The following is a 9,096-nucleotide window of genomic DNA, read 5'->3' on the forward strand; positions in this document are numbered from 1 at the left end:
GGTGATGTCATGGGGCCTGGGCTGGCCTCAGACTCAAGTCTGTAGTTGAGGATGAACTTGAGTCTTCGGAACCTGCTGCTTCTGTCTCCCCATTGCTGGATTTACAGGCATGTCCCTTTACACGGGCCCTGACACTGAAGTCCTGAGGGAGTAGCATGCAGCTCAGTGGTAGTGCGTGCTACCCTCTCATCTACTAGTCCCTGGGCCTCATCCCTAACATAATGAAAAAACAAAAATATCTTGAGGTAGAGTGTTGAGACTGGGGCTGGGGCTGGAGAGATGGCTCAGCGGTTAAGAGCACTGAGTGCTCTTCCAGAGGTCCTGAGTTCAATTCCCAGCAACCACATGGTGGCTCTCAACCATCTGATGCTCTTTTCTGGTGTGTTTGAAGACAGCTACAGTGTACTCATATAAATAAATCTTTTTTAAAAAAAAAAGACTAAGGGTGCAATCCAATTCTGCATTCTCCAAGAGGGAAAACCTGAGGAACTGTTAGACATTGGACAACTCTGGCTGCAGACTGAACCCGAGCAAATTCAGTTAATCTAGTCTCTCAGTTCAACAGCATGATGGGCTCTGTCCCCTTCCCCAGAGGGGCTTCATTTATCTCCATGATGGCATTAGGTACAGGGCTTCAGGAGTGAGTATGCATCAGAAGTGAACAGCATGGTTCTGCACAGCATTAACTCGTGTGACGCCACTAACGAGAGCTCTGCAGGTGCTTCTCATGTAGTCTAATTTCAAGTGGCGGGGGAGGGTGGGGGGGTGCTGGGGGGGAGTGGCAGGATCAGCTGAGGTGTTTCCACAGTGAAGTCCATTAGGAAGCATCACAGTTCAGGAATAAGGGCTCTGATAGTCTAACTGGGCCTTGTACAGGTAGACCTGTAAATCTCCAGAGTTGATTCTTAAGGCTGTGTGTTCTGTATTTGTTTTCGCTGCAGCTGTGCACCCTTGCAGCATACCGGGACATGGTAGATGATGTATTAGCAGCAGCCGAGTTCCCAGGCTCTAGAGCAATAAAAATCCAAAGTGCGGAGAAAATGGGTTTTTAGAAGCTAGCAATAAATACATGAAAAAAAAAAAAAAAAAAAAAAAAAAAAAAAAAAAAAAAAAAACATTGAGAGAGCATAGCATGTGTCCTAAGCCAGCCTCCAGCTTGATAGCAGACTCTGCCTTCACCTCCCAAGAGCTCGGGTTATAGACATGACTTGTGCAGTGCTGCAGTCATGCCAGACTTTCAACTGACTGATTGACATGTTAACATTAACCTAAACACATGAAAATAGAATTTTAAAACTATTATTTCTAGAGGCTGGAGAGATGGTTCAACAGGAGCACCAACTGCTCTTCAGAGGTCCTGAGTTCAATTCCCAGCAACCACATGGTGGCTCACAGCCATCTGTAATGGGATCCAATGCCCTGTTCTGTCATGCAGGCATATTTGTATAGAGCTCTCTCTATAAACAAACTGGTATTCCTAACCAGTCAGTAAAAATTTGGACCTGTAAGGATGGCTCAGCAGGTGAAAGTAGTCCTCTTCCAGAGAATTAGCTTGATTCACAGCTCCGAATCAGGTGGCTCAAAACTGCCTGTAAGCCTAGCTTCAGGAGATCCCATGCCTCTGGTCTCTGCAGGCACTCACATGGCTTACACACACACACACACACACACACACACACACACGTGTAAAATTTTAATCTTAAAGGAAAATCCAAGATACGCTGGAAGTTGTAAAAACTAGGGTACAGGCAAGTGTAGCTGCACACAAAAATAAACTCACATTTGGATGAATGAAAGGTATCCTGGAATCAACCCAAATTTCGGGAAAGTTTTTAGCCTCTTCTGAAATAGATAATATCAGAAAATATCAGAACCATGTAATTGGCTCAGCAAGTGACACCTGGTGACCTGTGCTTGGTCCTTAGGACTCAGTGGGAAGAGAGAACTTGCTATGAGTTGTCATCTGATCTCCACATTGTGCCACGGTGCACACCACGTGCACCCACACACACATACCGAGTATGCATGTGCGTACCCGTGCACACGCGCACATACACACGGACAAATGTAAAAAGGCAATATGATAGACTTCCAGAACAAAAAGAATCCAGAAGTTGGGGCTAGAGAGATGGCTCAGTCTTCAGTAAGAGTACAGGTTGCTCTTACAATGACTCAGGTTTAGATCCCAGCAAGCACGTAACTCAATGGAACTCCAGTCGGGAGGAGGTGGGGTGAGATACAAAGGAGACAACGCTCTCCTCTGGCCTCCACGGGTACGTGGTGCACAGACATGCACAGTCAAAAACAAAGATTTTGTTTTTTAGTCTCACTGTGTCGTCCTGGTTGGCTTCAAATTCAGAGATGCGCTTTGTCTCCGCCTCTGAAGTGCTAGGATTAAAGGCGTGAGCCACCTCGATCAGCTTGAAATTTGTTTTTAAAAGCCCGGGAGTCAGTCTACACAATTGTAATTGGCTTTACTCCAAATGATATCCCACAGTTTATGCTACAGTGAACACAGAGTGGGCCACAAATTTAAAGGTCAACACAGAACTTGAAAACTTTTAGGAAGATAGGTAGAAACTCCTATCTAGGGCTAAGCAAAGTACATCAAACTCAATTAATAAGTTAGTAATTTGATATCAAAATGAGAACCTGCAAAACACACACCAGAAAAAGGGCTCCTTTCTCAGATACATAAAAACAAAAGTTCAATATACAGTTTACCAAAGGCCGTTTTGCACTTATGAAAAACATGCTCGAGCCCATCAGCTGTTACGGAAAGCCCAATGAGACACAGCACAACATTTACAACGCCGATGGGAATGAAAGGCTCCTGTCTCAGGCAGCTCTGGAACTCCAGCAGTGGCCGAAGCAGAGAAACTTCATCTTGCCTCAGCCCCCAAGACTATACACTTCAGCTATAGACAGAAATGTGCTCGCAGTGTCCAGGCCCACTGCTCACAGACCTGCTACTCTGGAAACCTGTAACATCATGACAGTTTGGCTCACTTCCCGGTGCTACCCAGAGTTCAGATTTGTCTGCTGGAGTTGTCACTAGCTTGTATAGACCAGTTTTTCCTGTTTATCCTGTTTAAGGTCAGTAACCCCACGTTAATAAAGCATCCTGCTTGTCTGAGGGGTTCATTCTTGGAGAGGGCAGAACAAGAACGGGGGTGGGGAAAACAAGACTTTCCACAGACGACTGTAGCCAATCGCAAGGATTGCACTTGATTCTTTTTATCTAGTGCTATTAAAATGAGAGCACTGGAGACACCGCAAACAAGTTAGTACAAACGTGGGGTTAGGAATAGAAAACTAGGGGCTGGCCGGGCAGTGGTGGCGCATGCCTTTAATCCCAGCACTTGGGAGGCAGAGGCAGGCGGATTTCTGAGTTTGAGGCCAGCCTGGTCTACAGAGTGAGTTCCAGGACAGCCAGGACTACACAGAGAAACCCTGTCTCAAAAAAACCAAAAAAAAAAGAAAAAAAGAAAAAAGAAAAAAAAGAAAAGAAAACTAGGGGCTGGAGAGTTGGCTCAGTGATTAAGAGCATTTGTTCTTGCCAAGGATATGGGTTCGATCTTCAGCACCTACATTGAGGCTCACAGCTTCCTAAGGCATCAGGCCGGTGTATAGTGAGCAGACATACATACATACATACATACATACATACAAAATCTTTTTTAAAAGATTATAACATCTTTATTTAAAAATAATAAGGGGGCTGGGAAGATGGCTCAGAGGTTAAGAGCACTGACTGCTCTTTTAGAGGCCCTGAGTTCAATTCCCAGCAACCACATGGTGGCTCACAACCATCTGTAATGGGATTTGATGCCCTCTTCTGGTGTGTCTGAAGACAACTACAGTGTTCTCTCTCTCTCTCTCTCTCTCTCTCTCTCTCTCTCTCTCTCTCTCTCTCTTTCTCTAATATATATAATATATATATTATTATCTCTATATTTATTATATTATATATATTTATTATATTATAATATAATGTTTATTATATTATACATTATTTAAAATAATAATAAGGACTAGGCAGTGAGGGCAGCAGCAGGAAGTCCTTTGTAGCAGCAGAGTGGACCTCCTTGGGTGGATCTGCACGTAAGAGGGAGGAAGCACACCAACACACACATGTGGGCACAGGGTTCATGTAAAAACCTTTGAAGGTTACAGATTGTACCGGTGTCGATTTTCCTGCATGGCTTGGTTTTGGTTTTTCCTGCTATGACTCAAACATGAGGCTGCTTGCATTTATAACACTCCCCAAACAAGAAGCTGCAGGGGAGTATCCCTGGCCTCTCTGCCTACCAGCTTCCACCGGAGCGAAACGGAGGTACACATGGGATCCTATTGACACGTGTTTGCACTCACTATAACTCTAAAGTTATTTTGAAATACAAAGTTTAGGAAAACTGGGTGTGGTGGGTCTCTCCCACAGTCCCACCCACTTGGAAAGGTTAGGAGAGAGTCCTGTGGTGGGTTTGAGGCCAGGCTGGGTAGCATAGTGAGTTTGATCTCAAAACCAAATAGCCTGTGGAAAATTATAAAGGCTCACCCCCAACAGGACAAACTGGATTAAGGTCCAGCTGTCTTTGGGCTCGGTTTACCATTTTAAGGTACGACATGGATCAGAAGGCTCTCAGTTGTGCCCTCTCAGAAACTCTGCCTACTTGCTAGCAACTCCAATTGCCACTGGCCCATGATAAGCATCCTGTGTCTTGGGTGTTCAGCTTGCACCTTGGCAGGAGGAACATTCCTAGTTCTTGGGCTACAAAGATCATGTAAGAAACCTAGGAGTTCTATAGAAGAAATGTGATTGCCCTGACTCCTGATGGAGGCTGGGTTCTTGGCATATCGTTTGTGTCAAATAAATGTATTCAATAAAATTAGCTGACCTCAGCTTCAAGCCAATCCAGAAGCAGAAGTTAAAATACACAGCTGTTTCAAATGCTCACTAGAGCCTTGAAGGCTAGGCACCTGAGTGAAGAGGGGGGCACTGGAGGGCCAGGGGTTGGTGCTTCTGTTCCTCCATAGCCTAAGAAATGTCTTATTTCCACCCGGAGAAACTGGGGACTAGACAGCCGGGATCTAGAACTGACCAGGAGTGAGGGTGAGCCCTGTGCCCCAGGCTTGAATGCACAGAGGCCCTGGTTTGGACCGCCTCTTTTCAAGCTACGCTTACTGTCAGCCAGACTGCTCCACACAGGAAGTATTTCTCCAGTTTGGCAGCATGGGGTGAGTCAGTCTGTTCTTGAATGAGGAGTCAATGATTTCAACTAATTTCAAAAGGATGGAAATCCTTTTAGTTGAGGAATGGTGTGGGGCCCTGGCACCTCTCCTGGAGCAACTCTGCATGGCTGCAGGACAGCACCACAACCCCCCCTCTTCCTTCCTCAGCCCTCAGCCCTCCCCTCTTTCGAACCCACTCTCAAATCCTTCTGATGTCCCCTGGCAGTGCGTGCTATGCTGAGGATAGCACACACCTGTGAAAGCCTGTGGCACTGCCAGCGTACACCCATCACGGGACCTTCTTCTGTTTGGGTTTTCTTCTCTAAAGCAAGGTCTTGCTTGGATACTAGCTGAGTTGTCAGGCTGGCCTGCAATTCTCAGGAAACCTGCCCTGGCCTCCAGAGTGCTGGAATTACAGATACGTGCCACCAAGTCCATCCTTTCTCTTCTCGGCTGTAAAAGAAGCCTTCCTAATTCCTGGCCTGGGATTATGGTACATGTGATAGCTCTGGGTCTAACACAGACAATAGCTGTCAGCAGGAGCTGTAGTGACAGGAGAACCCTCTGCAAGGTATGTTGCAGGGAAGAAGCCATGGGGGATGGACTTGGGAGAGGTATGTGCACACGGGGAGGCAGGGCATCAATGTGGTAAATTTGTGAGCGAAAGACTTGGGGCAGAATCCCAGCAAAAAGGAAGTGTAGACACTTTGAGAATACATGCATTGAACAAACAAGCAAGTTAAATGAGTGAACTGCTCGGAGAGAAAGCATCTGGGAAGTTGACCCAACCCCAGGGCCCCAGTGTCTTTAACACAGGCCCTGCCCTCCTCGGTGGCCCAGGAGAAAGGATCGGTTATTAACCCACAGGCAGTTATTACTGCTGTTTGGGTATGAGAATGAGGCAAGCTGAGATAAATCTCTGGTCTCTGCTGCTTCTATCCCAGATAAAGGCTCTGATAGGAAAGTGCATTATGGGGCTGGAGAGATGGCTGAGCAGTTAAGAGCATGGACTGCTCTTTTGGAGGCCCTGAGTTCAAATCCCAGCAACCACATGGTGGCTCACAACCATCTCTAATGGGATCTGATGCCCTCTTATGGGGTGTCTGAAGACAGCTACAGTGTATTCACATATAATAAATAAATAAAAACCGTTGGGCCGGAGCGAGCGAGCAGGGCCAGAGGGAGAAGAGAAAGGGGGAAAGTGCGTTCTGGAAAAGACCCTCAAACAAGACAGCCAGCTCACTCCTGGTCAGTGCTCAGCGCTATGACAGCACCCACATACAGCTTGGCTTCATGCTACTACATCTGCTGAACAAAAACGTATTTATTTTGCACATGTATAAACACTTTCTGTGATATTTGGCCACAGCCTATCCAGGAAAAAAAAAGCTGAAAGCTAGGCAGGGCTGTACTCAGTGGGTAGAGCGCTTACCTGGCACTCATAGAGGCCTGGGTTCAAGTCAAGTATGATTTCTTTAAAAAAAAAAAAAAAAAAAAAAAATCGGAAAATGAGCCTGAGAGCAAGTCAGTAGGCAGCATTTCTCCGAGGTCTCTGCTGGAGTTACTGCCTGAGTTCTCTCAGTAAGGGTTTGTGTCCTGGAAGCCTGAACTGAAATTAACCTTTTCCTCCCCAAATTGCCCCCTTTAAAACATTTTTGTTTGTTTGTTTGGTTTGGTTTGGTTTTTTTGAGATAGAGCTTCTCTGTGTACCCCTGGCTGTCCTGGAACTCACTTTGTAGACCAGGCTGGCCTCGAACTCAGAAATCCACCTGCCTCTGCCTCCCAAGTGCTAGGATTAAAGGCGTGCACCACCACTGCCCGACTTAAAAAAATTTTTGAGACAGGCTTTCTTTGTCCTGGAACTTGCTCTGTAGACGAGGCTAGCCTCTGACCCACAGACTTGCCTGCTTCTGTCTCCCTAACCCTGAGAGGTAGATCAAAGGTGAGTACCACCATGCCTGCATTCCTGAATTGCAAACTGGAATGGTGGGTTAGAGTTCCAGGGATGCTGGCAGAGGACCAGAGGTTGGGACTCACTCTTACAGTGCTGCAGACACACACTCTCGGGGACAACACAACACTTTCTTTAAAAATCATTACTCTTGTTTGATGTGTGGTTGAGGTCAGAGGAAAGCTTGGCGGAGCTGGGGCGTCCCTCTACCTTCACCACGTGATGGGGCTTGAACTCTGATCACCTACTTTCACAGAAAGGGCCTTTACCTTGCCAGCTCCTAACACAAACTTTTTTTTTTTTTAATGTATGTATACGAGTGCACTGTCACTGTCTCCAGACACACCAGAAGAGGGCATCAGATCCCACCACAGATGGTCGTGAGCCACCATGTGGTTGCTAGGCTTGAACTCAGGACTCTGGAAGAGTAGTCAGTGCTCTTAACCACTGAGCCATCTCTACAGCCCCTTTTTATTTTTTTAAAGTAAAACTTTCTGTCCTTTTATAACTCAGGAACTTTTGTGGTTTTGCTTTCTAGCGCTAGGCATCAAATCTAGGGCCAAGTGCACCTTGAGCAAGTACTCCCCCACGGAGCTACACCTCAATCCCTGTGTTTCAGTCTTTGTTCTCTTCAGGAAGCCAGCATGGATATGCACATTTAGTTACAGGGGAGTTTATAAACCTGCTTCTTAAAGAAAGGGTTAACAATATAAAAGAAGATTTTGATCAATTTATATCTAGTGAAGCCCTGTAGCCATTTAAAAAGGTAGCACAGCGGGCTAGGGAGGTGGCTCAGCCATTTAAACACCTGCTGCTCTTCCAGAGAACCCAGATTCAGTTCCCAGATACCAGCATCCACCTCAGGAGAGAGCCAATGCCTTCCTTTGGTCTCTGAGGGTGACACCTGCACTCATGTAGCATGCATTCATACACACACAAACACACACACACACACACACACACACACACACACACACACACACACACCAAAAGCTGGGGCTGGAGCTCAGGGCTGGAGCACTTAGAGGATCCATGTTCAATTCCCAGCATTTATGACTGAATGTTTTTGTTTGCTTGCTCGCTTGTTCCTTGAGACAGTCCAGACAGTTTTTCTGTGTAGCCCTGGAACTAATTTTTTTTTTTTTAAGTTCTGGCTTTATGTGTGTGTTTGGTAGTGGGATCACACTACTACCCAAGCATTCTACTGCTAAGCTACACCTTCAGCCTGAAGAAAAGCTTTTCTGAGCATTAAACAATTCCCACAAATTATTCCCTGACCTATACCCAGATACTGTGGCTCACCATAAACAAGGTAAATAAAGTGTAACAAAACTGAATAGAATATTAACAACAGGTATCTCTGGTCAGCGTGGTATTATTATTATTATTATTATTTTGAGGCAGGTTTGCCAGGCGGTGGTGGTGCATGGCACACCTTTAATCCCAGCACTTGGGAGGCAGAGGCAGGTGGATTTCTGAGTTTGAGGCCAGCCTAGTCTACAGAGTGAGTTCCAGGACAGCCAGAGCTACACAGAGAAACCCTGTCTCGAAAAAGAGAGAGAGAGAGAGAGAGAGAGAGAGAGAGAGAGAGAGAGAGAGAGAGAGAGACAGGTTCTATGTAGCTCAGACTGGTCTCAAACTTGAGTTCCTCTTGCTTCAGTCTCCTCAGTAGTGCAATTATGCATGGGTGCCATTATGCCTGACTTCGTTGTTTTTCATGTACTCCTGAATTTTCTTACCATAAAAAAAGAACTAAACCATAGTCAGAAAAACAATCTCTCCCCACCCCAAACCCTGCCCCCAGAGGCAGATGTTAACATAATTTTGGTGAAGGCTCATGATGTGGATCAATGGCAGAATATTTACCTGGATCCACAAGGTTCCGAATTCAGTCCTCAACAGCAAACACATAC

This window comes from Arvicanthis niloticus, chromosome 8 (assembly GCF_011762505.2).
Source record: "Arvicanthis niloticus isolate mArvNil1 chromosome 8, mArvNil1.pat.X, whole genome shotgun sequence".
Lineage (NCBI taxonomy): Eukaryota > Metazoa > Chordata > Mammalia > Rodentia > Muridae > Arvicanthis > Arvicanthis niloticus.